The sequence below is a fragment of the Papio anubis genome, chromosome 10 (assembly GCF_008728515.1).
Source record: "Papio anubis isolate 15944 chromosome 10, Panubis1.0, whole genome shotgun sequence".
In the NCBI taxonomy this organism is placed as follows: Eukaryota; Metazoa; Chordata; class Mammalia; order Primates; family Cercopithecidae; genus Papio; species Papio anubis.
In genome coordinates this window covers 114,857,013-114,875,665 of record NC_044985.1, presented here as the reverse complement: position 1 = coordinate 114,875,665, position 18,653 = coordinate 114,857,013, and the positions used below count along the sequence as shown (strand labels likewise).

The 18,653-nt window shown below is 40.1% G+C and overlaps 1 protein-coding gene across 1 annotated transcript in view; it reads right to left on the bottom strand.

Annotated features, from left to right (window-relative positions):
- PSMD1 (proteasome 26S subunit, non-ATPase 1) overlaps window positions 1-18,653 on the bottom strand; it is a 120,816-nt gene that overhangs the window by 67,597 nt on the left and 34,566 nt on the right. The gene's annotated exons all lie outside the window — the stretch shown is intronic.

The following is an 18,653-nucleotide window of genomic DNA, read 5'->3' as shown; positions in this document are numbered from 1 at the left end:
AAGTGAGATCATGCCTGCCTATCTATGCTTGTCCAGTGACTCAAGTGAACTTCCAGCACAAAATTTTTTATTCACCCTTTCAGCATATTATTTTGCACTGTTAGGTCTCAACCTGTGCCACATACCAGACAGCTGATTAAATTTAGGAAAAATACTTAATTTTCTTCAAGCCCCAGTATTGTCATCTACATTTTATACAATTCTTATGAGGATGAGTACACATAAGCCACTAAGTAAATGGTAGACAATACAATCTACTTTTGATATACATTTTAAATCTCCTGTTATAAGTGCAAATTTAGGCTAAGGGGATCTGCAGTGAAGACAACTCATATTTAGCTTTTCCTTTTCAGGTTCACCCATATTTGTCCCTCAACCTATGACTCTATTGCTGTCCTTCTGCAGGCAACTCAGTTTAGGATAATTACCTCAAGAAATGTATTGGCTACAGAGGATCTCAGCTTATAAGTGAACAAGGCATATATTTTCACAGTGGTAGAATCCTTTGCTAGAATACGGCTCTAATACATAAATCCTGATCTGTTACGATTCCTTACTGGCTATATGCAATCTGCTGGGAAGAGTATATAATACACATTTAATTCCTAAATCATCAAAGCTTTAGGTATGTTTCCCTACTACTAGTCTAAGATTTTTCAGCAGTATTAGGGGTGGTTATCTCACACAAGAGGCAAAATAATTTACATTCCTTAAAAAAAATCATTCTCTATTTTGGTTTTTGGTTCTGGTCTCTAATATGATGGATTTGGCATATGTTAAGATTTATATTTTTGCCAAGGTACGTTGAGATTAAATTTTCAGTTATCACTATGACAGAATATTCCAAATTCTGTATTTTATGTATCTGAAGGCATACATAATTGTTTCAGGAAATCTATATACCAGAGTTGGCAGGCAATCACATTGCCAAAGTTCTACCCATAGACAACAATCTAGAGCAAAAGAACTATCTTCTCACATGCTTTGTACTGCCTCCAAATTTGTGTGCTTAAATACAAGCACACCTACAGAATTAGCCACAACACCTATAAACTGTTTCACGTCAAAACCTTAAGAAAAACTTCCTTGCTTAAATTTTTTTTTTTTTTTTTTTGAGACAGATTCTCACTCTGTTACCCAGGCTGGAGTGCAGTGGTGCAATCTTGGCTCACTGCAACCTCCGCCTCCTGGTTTCAAGCGATTCTCGTGCCTCAGCCTCCTGAGTAGCTGGGATTACAGGCACCCGCCCCCACACCCGGCTAATTTTTGTATTTTTAGTACAGACGGGGTTTCGCCATGTTGGTCAGCCTAGTCTCCACTCCTGGCCCAAAGCTATCTGCGTGCCTCAGTCTCCCAAAGTGCTGTGATTACAGGTGTGAGTCACCATGTCCAGCTGTTGCTTACAATTAACCCAGAGAGCTTTCTATAGTTAATGAGAGACCCTTCTACTATTTCCAGAATATCCTAGAAAGTGAAACATAACTCCATTATTGACTATTTCTGAAAAGTACAACAAAGCCACAAACTCTTACCACCTTCATGCAAAACTGGTATTTCCATTTTATGAATACTTTAAAGAGATGTATAATTTGAAAGCAAATCTCAGCAGTTAAACACTCTTATGTAACAAAAGAACTCCAGTTAATAGTCTTATCTTAGAAGAAAAGGAACAGATTATAACTATTTGGAATAATTTTGAAAACAAAAAAAAAAAGGCTTTCTATTCCATGTTACTGCCAATTAATGAAGAGAAGAAAACAAAGATGTAGAAAAAAAATGAAAATGACAAAAAGTAAGGAAAGGTCACAGCACCCAGACAGAAACACAAAGATACTGGGGCAAAAACAGAGAATAGTATACAGAGAATATGCATCAAGTTGATATAGAATTGTGAATGGAATTGTTGTAAAGATGATCGTGAATTTAGTGGTAACCGGTTAACTAGGAGGATTTCTTCAAATTATAAGGATCAATGATGATGTAACATTTTTATATTCAAGGAATCACTTTGTGTGGTCTAAAAACCGGCTGCACAAAGAATCTGTTGTTCATCTTGCAAGATCCGTATCTAAAAGCTTATGAATGTATACACTGAGAAACATTTAATGCCATGTTATAACAGCCTAAGTCATAGCAACCTGCAAGGGACCACCAAGACTGTCTAATTTTAAGAAAAGTCCATATCAGATTATTAATTTGTTCATTATAGCAACTTAATTTCAACAGATATAAAACACGAATTCCTTTGACTTTCTTCATTTTCCTTTCCAGTGTCAAGTTAAAATAATTCAGATTCTACTGACTTCCAAATGAGTTTTCAGAAGTCAGTATCATGAACAGTACTGTATAAGTTGTTATAATAATAAAATCTGCCAATGAAAGTACTAACAATGGGCCCAACAATCACTGATTTATTAGACGTTCCACTAGAGAACATTTATTTAGATAAAAAATTAACGTACTACATTCATTTCAATTAAGCAAGAATAGTTATCAAATTAATTTTTTACTTTTATTATAAGCATTATGAACAAATAACAATCTACAAATATCAGAAGGAAGAAATAAAATACTCTAACACCCTGGACTAACCTATGAATAAAGGAGATAATATACATGAGAATTTTACACAAAGACAATTTTATCTTAGTTGTTGAAGTACAAATATGTGTTTACTAACATGTTTTTAGCATTCATATCCAATAAGTATACTTAAAAAGAAGTTTTTAAAATTTATGAAGAAATAAACTCTTAAAACATGGTATAAGACCAAATGTCCACAAATTCATTTTAAAAGGGAAATCTAAAGGGGGTAAAAAAAGATGGAGAGCATGCTAAGACAGTAAATGATGTCACTTCAGAAAACATGTACTATTCTTAGGAGATAGGACAGAACTTCTCAAATATTAAAGTTAATGAGGAAAATTGAGAATAGAGCTGTTCTATCAGAGCCTCTCAAAAAGATGGTGCTCCGACTGAAAGCATGGTGGAGAAAGCACTGGTCTATCATGAAGCCTGTTTAGAATCTCAGTATTTAGCTTTACGACAGTGGGAAATTTTGTTAAACATTTTGGAATTCAATTTCCTTATCTTTAAAAAAATGAGAACACTGGTTTCTTCTACTTTAAAAAATTCTCACTCTAGGGTAATGGCAGTAAACTAAAACTTAGAGAACATATAGAGGATTTTAACTCCAGCTCCTTAAACAAGTCAATTATATTTAATTTTCATTTACAAAATAAATTTTAGACAAAATTTTTCCAGTTTCCACTTCTTAAAGATTCATTTTCTGAAAAGAGAACTAAGAATGGTCCCTTAGAAATAGCAAGCACATAAATAACTTATTTGACTATCCTCAGCAAAACCTCAGCAGCTCATGGGAGACATCTGCTGCTGAAACAGGGAACTTAATGTGTGTTAGCTACAGGAAATAAAAGGGCAGACGTGAATTTTGTTAATTAGAGAGCAAAGCACCATTAGGTTAAAAATGGAAGAAAAACAGTTTTACATGCCCATCAACTTCCTATGTGGCAGAATATAAACACTAAGCCATTGATTTATATTGTTATAAAATATAAGGCCACTGACAATAGAAAAAAATAACAAATGACAAGAAACAAAACAACGTAAGAGTCAAACATGAGTAGGATGCTTTACAAGAGATAATAAGGGTACACCTGGAAGAATATACTTTCCATACTAAAATTATCTAGTTCTTTGATAAGAAACCAAATTTTGGAAGAAAAACAGAAAATGGCAAAGTACAAAAAGAATGTAAATGATGAAGTATTCCAATATTTTAAAAGAGAAAAGAAGAGATAGGGTTCAAGAAGTTCAAAGTGTGGAGTCTGTGGCAGATCTTCTGACAAAATGCAGAATAGCTTAATACACATAGGTTTTGCCAGATCTCAGAAGGGGCCTCGAAGAACACTGGACACTTCTATGAAAAGTATAACATAAGAAACAATCAGGCGCAATAAGTTACATCACCTGTTTAGAGGCACCAGACTAGCAGACTTGGGTAAATATTATGTCATAAGGAATTTGTGAAAATTGTCTGGTGTCTTTATGAAAAAACTGGCAAAATGAGAGTTAGAGGATAACACAGTGAAGACTAGTATTTGTTTAACAATTGTATTCAAGAAAACTGGTGTAAGAAGAAATACCACGCTATATGGGTCTGTGTTTTGTTCTGTTTTATTCTACATTTCCATCCACGATAGGAAAAAAATATTTTATAGTTTGTAGTAAATGGATGACTTCCTATCTGGGATATTATGGAGAAGACCCTGTACCTAGTTCATAATGGATGTTCAAGAAATTATCTGTTGGATTTCCATACAATTTTTATAACAAAGATTCACTCCCAGGGAACCTGGGGTAGAAAATCTCTTCTAAAGTTGAAAAGGACATAAGAGGTATGACTCATCTAACATGCACTTTAGCAACTTACTGTGTAATTTCATGACAAATAAGCTATAACAGGCAGTATCCATATAATAGTGAGTCTTGAACAACATGAGCTTGAACTGTGCGGGCCCCCTAATATGTAATTTTTTTTTTCACTAAAAATTACACTGAGTTTACCTACCTCTTCTGCCTCCCCTTCTACCTCCTCCACCTCTACCACCACTGAGACAGCAAGACCAACCTCTCCTCTTCCTCCTCCACCAACCCAATGTGAAGACAACGGGGTAAAGACCTTTCTGATGATCCACTTGCACTTAATAGTGAAGACAGGTGTTTTCTCTTCCTTATGATTTTCTTAATAACATTTTCTTTTCTCTAGGCTACCTTACTGTAAGAATATAGCATATAATACATATAACAAAAAAATTATATGTTAATTGACTATTTATGTTATCCGTAAGGCTTCTGATCAATAGTAGGCTATGTGTAGTTAAGTTTTGGGGGAGTTAAAAGTTATACGTGAATTTTCGACAGTGTAAGGGTTGTGGGGTCAGTGATGCTAACTCCCGTATTGTTCAAGGGTCAACCGTACTTTTAACTTTATTCTTTAAGATAAAGAACAGGCATACCTCAAAGGTATTGTGGGTTTGGTTCTAGACTACCGCAATAAAGACAGTGTAGCAGTAAAGCGAGTCACACGAACTTTTTGGTTTCCCAGGGCATATAAAAGTTATGTTTACACTATACTAGAACCTATTAAGTGTGCAACAGCATTATATCCAAAAAAATGTATATACCTCAGTTAAAAAACATAGCCAGACTCAATGGGTGGCTCATGCCTATAATCCTAGCATTTTGGGAGGTGGAAACAGGAGGATCTCCTAAGGCCAGAGCTCAAGATGAGCCTGGGCAACAGAGTGAGACACTGTCTTCACAAAACAAACAAACCAAAATTAGCCAGGGATGGTGGTGAATGCCTGTAGTCTCTGCTGCTCTACAGTTTTGCCTCAACCCAAGCTCAATCAGCTCAAGTATGCCTCTGAGCAATGATCGCACCTCTGCACTCCAGCCTGGGCAGCAGAGCAAGACCCTCTGCATTTAAAAAACAAACAACCCAACAATCTTTATTGCTAAAAAGTACTACTGACCATCTGAGCTCTCAGTGCATATTCATCTTTATGCTGGTAGAATGTTTTCTCCTGATGTTGATGGCTGCTGACTGGTCAGGGTAGCGGTTGCTGAAAGCTGGGGTGGCTGTGGCAATTTCTTAAAACAAGACAATGAAGTCTGCCACATTAGCTTTTCCTTTCACAAAAGATTTCTCTGTAGCATAAGATGCTGTATGATGGTATTCTACCCACAACAGAATTTCTTTCAAAAGTGTAGTCAATTCTCTGGAACTCTGCTGCTACTCTATCAACTAACTACTAAATATTCCCAATTCTTTGTTGTGATTTCAACTATGTTTCTTTTCACTAATTTTTTTCTACAGCCTAATCTTGGAAGTGATTGTAGATCGGTCAGGGTGGTGGAAAAAGTTATAAAAATTATAGGGAAAGATGCAAACCTTTCTGGAAGGCCGGGAGGTTTTGCAAAAGCTTCAAAAGAGGATTTTAGCTGAAGGCAGTTAAACTCTCTTAAGAGCAAGGGTTAGATAACAAGGAAATGTAAAGGAACTTACCTAGATAAATTTGTCTATTCCTGTCCCCAGAAACTAACCTTTGATCATTTGTGTGCAGGACTGCTCTCTACCTGGGGGGTCAACAATGTTAATTACCCACAAATTGTGTTTGCTCCAAGCCTTTCTCATTAAATCTGTGCTAAACAAATGCAAGTGTCTGGTTTATCAGAGTGGCTAACTCTCTTCAGCCCCTAGTGCCAGCAGCCCCCTAGCCTGCTTTTCACTGGATATCCGTGTCTGAGAACTTCTTTCATCCATCGCTCGGCCAGAGTCCCCAGGACAGACTCGGCAGGTGGTTCCCCCTGTGAGGAATGCTGCAACGGATGGCGGGGGAACCCTCGAAAATGAAGGCAAAGAGACTACGCAGTCAGTAAGTCAGTAAGTCATTGGTGCCCACTGTGGATTTCCAAGTTTGAGGGGATTGTTCAGGCTAGGGTTTCATCATGGGACAACAGTTATCAGCTCAATGGCAACAGTATATAAAAGTATTGAAACAGCTGCTTAAAGCTAGCGGAGACTCAGTTTTGCAGGCTCAATTAAGGGACCTAATGCAAACTTCTGTTAGATGAGTTCTAAATTTCTTTTCAAAGAATTAGTATGTCAGTACGTTCAATTCTTTGCCTTCTACTTTTAACTTTTAAACTTAACTTCCTCGTAAAGCAACCTTTTTTGATTACCTACTCCACCCTGACTCATTCCGATTACCTGCTCCACCCTGACTCATTCCAATGACCTGCTCTACCCTAACTCATTCCAATCACCTGGTTCACCGTTAACTCATTCCAATTACCTGCTACCTGCTCTGCCCTGACTCCCGCCAAAGCACTCACCCCGTCATTCTCTTTAAATTAGCCAATGAGAATTAGTTTAGCCTGTGCGGTCTAACCCTGGCTGACAGGGGAACGACACAGCAGCAGGGGCCACGTGTGTCAGGGATAAGAACCCCTTCCCCTCCCTTGTCCAAGTGTGCGCTCACCATTGCTCCATCTGTAAGGGCGCACCTTTCTATAGAACTAACTTGCCTTGTTGAGAATTAAAAAGAAAATTTTATATTTGAGTGCTATTCCTTTTGCGGCACCGAAACTTTATATGTAACAATTAGGGGTCTTGCCCATGATTGCATTCCCCTCCAGGGATGGTCTCTGGTTCTCTCTTGTGAGGAGGCATGCCCTGCCCCCTTGTGGTGGCCTCAGGGGTGAGAAATCAAGACCCACCCAGTTCGAGGAATAACCCCAGCTCTCAGAAACGTGGAAAAAAATAAAAAATAAAAATCTGGCCAGCAACCTAGCTTAAAGGATTCTCACATACTGCAGCGACGACTCTGTGCACAGACCAAGGAAGGAGAAGCCGTGGGAGCCGCTGAAGTATTTCCTTGGTGGTCAGGACCAAGATAAGAAAGCTGCAAGGGGTGAGGGGGGGTGAAGTACTCCTTGGTCAGGGTGGCTTAGAGGTTAAAAAGAGGCGAGACATCCCCATTTCTGGGGACTGAACCTCACACAAACCTCCAGTAGTAGAAAAGGCAAGAAATTTCCAGTGCGGAAACTGAGCCTCACCCCAAAAGGTGAGAAATTTCCAGAAAGGAAAATTGAACCTTGAACCTTACCCCAAAACCATCAAGATGGGAAATACCCCAAGCAAGACAGGGAGCAAGGGAGATAAAGATGGATAGCCCCCTCATGCTAATAACACTGGAAGGATAATGAAAGGACTAAACATAGGAAAAAGCAACAAATGATAACAATATTGCTGTTTTATTTGGACTCAGGGACCCATCCTCAAACCCTCAATCTTCTGACCAAAGTTGGGTCGAATGAGGATGTAACGTGTCAGCTTCTAATCCGGTATGTTAATGATAAAGGTCCAGTGTCTCAAGAAGAACTAGGCTATGCCCTTTGTTGGGGGCAAAGACCTGCCCTCCTTTTTCCTTTAAAAACAAATAGGGAAGAACCCAATCTGGTATCTCAAAATGAAAGGTCAGAGGAACCAGCTCTCATGCCTAAAAATTTCAGCACATGGGATTCCCTAGACTATCTTCCCCCGTTCAGTGTCCCCAATCTTTCCCCTCAGACAGCCCCACTGCTGCCTCAGATCCCATTCCAAATTCCCTCTCTACTCAACGTTATCCTTCCTCCTTATAACCCTGACTCTTAGGAATTACCATCCCATCAGCCTGTTCCCTCCCAACCTAAATACCCCTCTCTAAAAGGACTCCAGTGTGAGGTAGAACAATGTAAAAAAGATATTCAGAATTTCCCATTTCCCTCCGTACCTAAGAGATCAGCCCCAATCTTCTTGCCTTTGAGAGTTACCACAAGGGGCGGGAGCGGGGGGGCACTGGCTTTGTAAATGCTCCCCTAAACGGTTCGGAAGTCCAGAATTTTAAAAAGCAGCTTAAATTGCTACTAGATGACCCTTACAGAATGGCAGACCAAATTGACCCATTCTTAGGACCTCGGTTGTACACTTGGGTCGAGTTAATGGCCACCTTGGGCATCCTCTTTTCAGGAGAAGAAAGAGTAGCTCTACTCTCGCTGGTCCCTCCCCTAGAGGAAGGGGAAGGAAAGGGGAGAACAGCAGTGTAAGTGGCTGGCAGAGGCAGGGAAAAAAACAGTAAAGAGGAGAGAGGGAGGGAGAGAGACAGGAAGAGACAGAGACAAAGAGGGAGTGAGAGAGAGAGAGGGAAAGAAAGAGAGAGAGACAAAGAGGGAGTCAAAGAGAGAGAGAGAGAGAAAGAGAGAGACAGAAAGTCAAAGAGAGAGAGAGATAGAAGTAGTAAAGAGAAAACAGCGTACCCTATTCCTTTAAAAGCCAGGATAAATTAAAAACCTATAATTGATAATTGAAGATCTTCTACATGATCCTGTAACCCTCCAATACCACCTTGTTGTCAGTGTAAACAAGGGCATAGCCTGAAAGCACTGAGGCCACTGACAACCCTAGCTTTCCTATCAAAAATCCTTAATCAAGTAACCCGCGGATGGCCTACATGCATTTAATCTGTAGGGGCAACTGCTTTGCTAGCAGAAGAAAGTAGAAAAATAGCTTTTAGAGGAAACCTCATTGTGAACACACCTAACCAGTTCAGAACTATCCTAAGTAGGGGGGAAAAAAAAAAAAAAGCAAAAACGTAGCTTACTAACTCAAAAATCTTAAAGTATAGGGCTATTCTGTTAGAAAAAGATGATTTAACATTAACCACATTAACCATTCCTTAAACCCAGCAAGTTTCCTAACAGGGAGTCTAAATCTTAATTAATTACCATACAAAAGTCTGACCAGACCTAGGAGGAACTCCCTTCAGTAACTGATAGGGAAACTCTTGTAAAAGCAGTTAGGAAATTGCCTAATAATTGGTCTGCTCAAACCTGCAAGCTGTTTCCACTCAGCCAAGCCTTAAAATACTTACAGAACCTGGAAGGAACCCTCTATACCAATTCTAAGTTAATTTGGACTAAACAAGGTCTTATTAACAGAAAGGATAATTGAAATCCCAAACTTACAAAGTTTTCAACAAAAGTAAAGTTTGCTAAAGTTAACAGTGTAATATGTATTATCCTAACTTCTAATCTTATGGCCTTAGGCAGTCTAGTCCACAGAGGTAAAGGAAGTTTGCTTTGGAAAAGAATGGTTATTATCTTCAGGGAAAAAGAAAAAGGGGGGCGGAGAATTTATGTAAAAAGAATGTTATATGGTAAATTCTTGTCCTAAAATAAATTAACTGGTTGTTTAAAGAAAGGGATGCTTGCAACAAGTCAGAAAGTTGAGGCATGTCGAAGAATTGTCTGTGAAAGTTGTGAAAAAAGTTATAAAAGGGAATTTATGCAAGAAATGTTGTATAATTTAAAAGTAATAAGGTCTCCTGAATGTAAAACTATTGAAGAAACAGTTTATGTGCAAGGTGTATAAAGAAAGTAAAACATACCTTTGGTAAAAGGATTATAAGCAGGCATAAGAATGTGGATTTTTACCTACATTAAAAGGTTAAAAAAAGTAAACAAATATTTTGTTTTAAAGGTTTAAACAAGTTTTGAAATGTTAATTGTAAAGGAAATTTATTGGCTAATGTTAAAGAGGTATCATCCAGTTTTTCTCTGAACTGGACATTAAAATAAAAGCACAACAGGTTTTTCTTAAAGCACTAACGTGCTCTTTAACAAAAATTATAAAAGGTTAAAAAGAGTCTATAAAAATCTTACCTTATGGTCAGCCATTAAAAATTGAATAAGTATGTCTACAAAGTTTTATTAAAACTAAGTTTAACATTAATAACACACTAATATAAAGGTGAAATTTAGCTTTTCTGGTATAAAAATCATACAGGAAGCATTGTCAAATATAAAATGGTGTCTGACTTTCAGTGATCTAAAAACTAATAAAAATAGGTGCTAAAGGAAATCTCTCAGTAAGAAGGCACCAAGGACTATAAAGTCCACTGCTAATGTCCCCACATTTAGAACAAAAGATCAGCTTCTTAGAAATTATATACATGGTTTATCTTCCACTTTCCTTTCCCTCAAAACTAAAAGTCTTTTAGCACAGGTACCACCCCTAGAATTTCTGGTAAACAAGCACCAGCCTAAAGATCACATTCTCATCAAAGGGTGGAAAGAAGGAAAACTTGAGCCAGCCTGGGAAGGACCCTACCTTGTGCTGCTAACCACCGAGACTGCTGTTTGTACAGCGAAAAAGGGATGGATTCATCACACCCGAGTCAAGAAAGCGCCACCCCCTCCAGAGTCGTGGGCCATAGTCCCAGGGGAAAACCCTACCAAACTAAAGCTAAGAAAAATTTAACTCTCTTTCATCTATTCTATTACTCTTTCTTCTTTCAACGCTCTACTGCTGACCATCTAGTTATTAACATAACCAAGTCAATTTTGCCTCAAACTATTGCATTTAATGCTTGCCTTGTTATACGCTGTGGGGACTTGCCAAGTCAAAGACAGCTCTCTACTTCAGAAAAGTACCCCTGTCCCTCCTGACTCTCCACAGACTGGGCATTAGTAAATTGGGACCATTTAATCTGGGGAGATTTCGATAAAGACCCCAGTGTCAACCAGGAGTCTTGCCTCCCCTCCCACCCGAGATGTAGAGCTTTTATGCCGTAGTTGGTCCACCGTTCTGTGGACCACTAAAGAGCAAGGATGGAATGCCCCAACTGGTTTTTGTAATTTCCTAAAACCATACATTCATTTTACTAGAGGATCATAGAAGTTAAAGAGTTAAAACAAACTTCAGCAATTAAGACAGGATACCAAGAGGCAAATGCCTGGTTGGAATGGATCAAATATTCTGTCCACATATTAAACAAAAACAATTGTTATACTTGTGCACAAGGCAGGCCAGAGGCCCAGACGGTCCCCTTTCCACTAAAGTGGTCCTCCCGTTGACCAGGCATGGGTTGCATGGTAGCTCTTTTCCTGGATTCTACAGCCTGGAGTAATAAGTCATGCCAAGCTCTCTCTCTGCTATATCCTGAAGTCCGGCAGGCTGCGAGTCAGCCCCTGAGGGCCATCCAGCTTCCGTCTCCCAACACTAAGTTCACTTCATGTCTCTCACGACGGGGAGGAAACTTAGTGTTCCTTGGAGACCTGAAGGGATGCAGTGAGCTTAAGAATTTTCAAGAGCTTATCAATCAGTCAGCCCTTGTACATCCCCGAGCGGATGTGTGGTGGTATTGCGGTGGACCTTTACTGGACACTCTGTCAAATAACTGGAGTGGCACTTCTGCTTTAGTCCAGTTGGCTATCCCTTTCACCCTGGCATTTGATCAACCAGAGGAAGGAAAAATAAGACATCGTAAAGCGAGAGAAGCCCCTTATGGGTCTTTCGACTCTCACATCTATTTAGACACAATTAGAGTCCCACAGGAAATACAAGATCAATTTAAAACCCCAAATCAAATAGCTGCAGGATTTGAGTCAATATTTTGGTGGGTGACAATTAAAAAAAATGTAGATTGGATAAACTACATCTATTACAACCAAAAGCGATTTATTAACTACACTAGAGATGCTGTTAAAGGAATAGCTGAACAATTAGGGGCTACTAGTCAGAAGGCCTGGGAAAATAAGATAGCCTTAGACATGATATTAGCAGAAAGAGGAGGAGTTTGCATCATGATTAAAACTCAATGTTGCACCTTCATGCCAAACACCTCCCCAATGGAAGTATAACAAAGGCATTGCAAGGTCTGACTGCTCTATCCAATGAGTTAGCCAGCAACTCAGGGGTAAATGACCCCTTTACAGGATGGCTAGAAAAGTAGTTTGGTAAATGGAAAGGAATAATAGCCTCAATTCTTATTTCCCTCACAGTCGTAACAGGTACTTATTCTTGTTGGGTGCTGTGTCATACCATGCATCTGTAAGTTGATGCAGAGGCTCATAAAAACAGCACTTACTAAAACTTCCCTTAACTATCCTCCACCTTATCCAGAGAAGCTTCTTCTTTTGGAAAATCAAGCAAAACAACTAGGCCAAGTTTTGTTAAAAAAGTTTGAAAGAAAGCTGTAAGGAAATACAAGGGGAGGGGTTGTTAGATATAAGTTCTAAATTTGTTTTCAAAGAATTAATAAGTCAGTATGCTTCTTACTGACAGTTCTGGTAAAAATGGAAAAGTGGCAATTTGGTAGAAACCACACAACTCCTTTACTCATTCTGGATTTACTAGCACTTAGAGCGCTAAGGTTGGAGCCTTAATACTGGCCCTGGAAACTTTTTCTGTTCAGCACATCAATATTGTTAGTGACTCTGCTTACTCTGTTTATTTATTGCAGAACTTTGAAACAGCTCTCAAGTCCACTCTCGAGCCCACCCTGTGTGCACTTTTTCTTAGACTTAGCAATTGCTGGATCAACATACACATCCTATTTTTATCACACATATTCGAGCCCACAGCTCACTGCCTGGTCCATTGGCTGATGGCAATGAACAAGCAGATCTGCAAGTTATGACGCCACTGCTTGACCAAGCCACCCAATTTCATCAATTTTTCCACCCAAATTGGAGAAATTTAACGAAACAATTTAAACTCACCCAAAGACTAAAGAAATTATCCTGCAATGCCCAGATGGCCAGCTCACAGGCACCTCCCCTCCTTCAACAGGTGTTAACCCTAGAGGACTAGAACCTATCAGTTATGGCAAACAGATGTTACTCACGTCCCTAAATTTATAAAACTAAGATATGTACATGTATCCATTGACGCCAATTCTCACTTAATTAGTGCACATACTTTTCTGGAGAGTCTACCCAACATGTTATTAAACATCTTCTCTTAACTTTTGAGTTTATGGGGCGGCCCAAAAAATTAAAACTGATCGTGGACCAGCTTATGCCAGCTCACGATTTCAAAAATTTTGTCACACGTGGAACATCTAACATTCCACAGGCATCTCATATAACCCCCAAGGACAGGCCATAGTAAAACATATCCATTCCACTCTTAAAAATATGCTCAAAAAAACAAAAAAGGGGGAATATCAGTAAGAACCTGGCAACACTATTGGCACAAGCCTTATCTACCCTTAATTTTTAAAATCTAGATGATAAATTTCAATCAGCCATAGAAAAGCACTTTGCTAAAACCTCTCAAGACATAAAACCTGCAGTTTAATGGAAAAAAGTAAATAGTAATGTATGGTATAGTCCAAATGATTTGCTAACATGGGGAAGAGGATATGCTTGTGTTCATACCCCCTCAGGTCCTCTCTGGATTCCAGCACGACACATCAAATCATACCATGGCGTGGCTAGGACTCAACCTGGTACCAGAAATGAAGGACTTGTCCCTGCAGGACCCGCAGCCCTGGACGACGCGGCTCCCTAGGATAACACGATAACGGAGCCCCGGACATTACCTGGGGGATGCTGAAGAAGACAACTCAGAAGGGTGAGCGAATCCTGCTCCAGACACAGACACCATTCACTCCAGATAAAAGGTTCCTTGCTGTGCTTTCTGTTGTACATTGCAACTCTCGTAGGGTTAACCCTTCTTATTTTCTCACTCTGCCTGCAACTTGCACCTGCTACTCTCTATTGGGCTCATCTCTTAGATCTGCTTTTCTTTTGCCCTGTTACTTGGGCAGACACCCCCTTCTCAGCCTCTAACAACGTAACTGCTTGGCTAGGAGGGACTGACTAACCCCCACTGGGGTCCCTCATTAATGGCACACATTGGATTAAGGTGCCAGGTAACACTATATATCACTACACTATCCTCCCACTGTGCATTAGCTATAAAAGTTCTAACCCTTACTGTGTACCGCCCAAACTCAAGTATGGCTACATCGTGGCAAAGGAAATGCCTTAACATTCTTGGTTGCAGACAGACTCAAACCGGGCAATACAACCAACACCACTTTCCCCAACATTCCTTCCTGTGCTAAAGAACGTAGCCGGGAAAGTAATGGATTCCACTTTGGCTGGGAGGTCTGTCATGGAGGACAAGCCTGTAGACCCCCACTTAGGCTATTATAACATCTTAGACTGGAGCCCTCACTGCCACTTGCAGAGCAACCATACTAATGTCTGCATCCATCGTGGCATGAATCACAGTTTTGTAGCCACGTCCTGTTCCCCTATAATTTGGGCCGATGGAGGGATAGGATATCCCAGACCTCAAGTAGAGTCCATGCCACCCCAAGACATTTTATGGTGCCTGGGACATCTTAGCATCTCCCTTAACACCTGGTATGGGACATATCGTAATTCCAGTAACAACTATACTGTGACTTTTATTCATAATTACACAGATCAGTGCCTGATTTGCACTACCCATCCATATGTTTTCCTTATCAGAACCAATATTTCCATTATACCCCAAAACTCCACATTTGTGACCTGAGTGCAGGGACAGGTTTGGTTCGCCTCATGCATCACTAATTACAACATACCTAATTTAAATACTACTAGTGTCATGGTATTAAGGAGACAATCTGAAGCTTTCCTACCAATTTTACACGTGATTGGCAAGGTTCCTCTGCTCTTGCCACCTGAGAATGTGCCCCGTACCAGGTCAGACTCAAAAGATTTACAGGCACACTTATCATCTGTGTAGTCTCAGTCATAGTCATCTTAGCAACTGCTAGTATTGCTATGGACTCTATTACTGAATCAACACAAACAGTTACCTTTGTAGATAACTTGGCCAAAAATGTGTCTAATGAACTTCTCTTACAGCAGGGTATAGATCAAAAGATTCTTGCAAGCCTGCAAGCCCCTGAGGCTGCCTTAGAGTATGTAGGGGAGCGGCAAGATGCACTGGCATTCCAATAGTACTTAAACTGTGACTGGGAGCATAAGCATACCTGTGGTCACCTCTCTACCTTGGAATCAATCAATACATAGTTGGAATGAGATGAAACAACACCTCTGGGGAACCTTACATGATAATTTAACAGCAGACGTAAGGCAACTTAAAACTAAAATTCTAGAATCCCTAAACACCGTAGATCTACAAACCCAACAAACAGCCATATGGAAGGATGTGCGATAACATCTCTTCTGGATAGACCCCCACTCCTGGGGGGGTCACTCCTTGATTGAAAAATAATGTTACTGATTATACTCATGTTTGTCTTATGTTATTTACTAATTCTAGGATGTGAAGCCAGAAAACGAGTTATAACCGCTATGCCTAACAAACCTGTTGCTGCACACATCTGTACTCCTCAATCAACAAAACCTGATGCAAAACACAGAAAAGGGGGAGATGTAGGAGATCAGTCAGGGTGGTGGGAAAAGTTATAACAATTATAGGGAAAGATGCAAACTTTCTTGGAAGGCCAGGAGGTTTTTAAAAAGCTTCAAGAGGATTTAGCTGAAGGCAGTTAAATTCTCTTAAGAGCAAGGGTTAGATAACAAGGGAAAGTAAAGGAACTTATCTAGATAAATTTGTTTACTCTTGTCTCCAGAACTAACCTTTGATCATTTGTGTGCAGGACAGCACTCTACTTGGGGGGTCGACAATGTTAATTACCCACAAATTGTGTTTGCTCCAAGCCTTCCTCATTAAATCTGTACTAAATAAATACGAGCATCTCCAGCTTATCAGGGCAGCTAACTCTCTTCGGCCCTAGTGCCGGCAGCCTCCTAGCCTGCTCTTTCACTAGATATCCATGTCTGAGAACTTCTTTTACCTATCGCTTGGCCAGGGTCTGCAGGTCAGACCTGGCAAGTGATTACTTCTTTTATACTTTTTCGTATGCCTAACATGTCAACAATGTTGACAGCATCTTCAGGAGTAGGTTCTATCTCAAGAAACTACTTTCTTTGCTCATCCCTAAGAAGCAACTCCTCAGCCATTGATGTTTTATCATGAGACTGCAATTCAGTCACATCTTCAGATTCCATCTCTAATTCTAGTTCTCTTGTTATTTTCACTAATTCTGCAATTCCTTCTTCCACTAAAGCCTTGAACCCCTCAAAGTTATCCATGAGGGATGGAATAAACTTCTTCTAGACTCCTGCGAATGTTGATATTTTGACTTCCTCCTGTGAATCATGAATGTTCTTATGGCATCTGAAATGGTGACTCCTTTCCAGAAGGCATTCAATTTACTTTGCCCGGAGCCATCAGAGGAATCACTTTCTACGGAAGCTAGTCTTTTTTATTTATTTTATATATTTTTGAGATGCAGTCTTGCTCTGTCGCCCAGGATGCAGCGCAATGGTGTGATCTCAGCTCCCTGCAACCCCCGCCTCCCAGGTTCAAGGGATTTTCCTGCCTCAGCCTCCCGAGTAGCTGGGATTACAGGCACCTGCCACCATGTCCAGCTAAGTTTTGTATTTTTAGTAGACACAAGGTTTCACCAGAGACAGGGTTTCACAATGTTGGCCAGGCTGGTCTTGAACTCCTGACCTTGGGTGATCTGCTGCACTGGCTTCCCAAAGTGTTGGGATTACAGGCATGAGCCACCATGCCCAGCCTATGGCAGCTATAGTCTTAAGAAATGACTTAAATAATACAACTTGAAAGTAAAAAGTACTCCTCGATCCATGGACTGCAGAATGGATGTTGTGTTAGCAGGCATAAAAATAACATTAATCTCCTTGTACAACTCCAACAGAACCCACGGGGGACCAAGTACACTGTCTATGAGCAGTAATATTTTGAAAAGAATCTTTTTTCTGGGCAGTAGGTCTCAACAGTAGGCTTCAAATATTTAGCATGCCATGTATACAGATGTGCTGTGTGATGGTTAATACTGAGTGTCAACTTGACTAGATTGAAGGATGAAAAGTATTGATCCTGGGTGTGCCTGTGAGGGTGTTGCCAAAGGTGATTAACATTTGAGTCAGTGGGCTAGAGAAGGCAGATCCACCCTTAATCTGAGTGGGCATAATCTAACCAGCTCTCAGGGAATATAAAGCAGGCAGAAAAATGTGAAAAGGGGAGACTGGACCAGCCTCTCAGCCTACATCCTTCTCCTGTGCTGGACGCTTCCTGCCTTCAAACTTTGGACTCCAAGTTCTTCAGTTTTGAGACTCAAAGTGGCTCTCCTTGCTCCTTAAGCTTGCAGACAGCCTATTGTGGGACCTTGTGATTGTGTAAGTTAATACTTAATAAACTCATATATATATATATGATATATATACAGGATATATATATATATATATCCTATTAATTCTGTCCCTCTAGGGAACCCTAATACATGCTGTCATCCAGGCTTTGTTGTTTCATTTACAGAGCAGAGAATAGCTTTAGCATAATTCTTAAGGGTCCTAGCATTTTCAGAATGATACACGAGCATTGGCTTCAACTTAAAGTTGCATTAGCTTCCGACAAGAACAGCCTGTCCTCTGAAGCTGTGAAACTAGGAATTGACTTCTCCTCTCTAGCTGTGAAAATCCTAGATGGCATCTTCTTCAAATAGAAGGCTATTCTGTCTACATGGAAAATCTGTTTTTAGTGTAGCCACCTTCATCAATGATCTTAGCTAGATCTTCCCGGTAACTTGCTGTAGCTTCTGCATCAGCACTTGCTGCCTCTCCTTGCACCTCCATGTTATGGAGACGGCTTCTTTCCTCAAACTTCATGAACCAAGCTCTCTGCTAGCTTCAAACTTTTCTTCTGCAGCTTCCTCACCTCTCTCAGCCTTTCCAGAACTGAAGAGTTAAGGTCTTGCTCTGGATTAGGCTTTGGCTTCAGGGAAGGTTTTGGCTGCTTTGATCTTCTCTCCGGAGCACAACTTTTTCCTTATCAACAATAAGGCTGTTGTGCTTTCTTATCATTTATGTGTCCACTGATGTAGCACTGTTAATTTTCTCCAAGAACTTTTTCTTTGCGTTCACAACTTGGCTGTCTGTGATGCAAGAGGCCTACCTTTGGCCTGTATCGACTTTTGACATGCCTTCCTCACTAAGCTTTAGCACTTCTAGTTTTTGATTTAAAGTGAGAAATGTGGGACTCTCTCTTTCACTTAAGCACTCAGAGGCCATTGTAGGGTTATTAATTGGCCTAATTGCAATATTGTTGTGTCTCAGGGAATAGGGAGTCCCAAGGAGAGGGACAGAGATGGAGGAATGATCGGTGTGTGGAGCAGTCAGAACACACACAT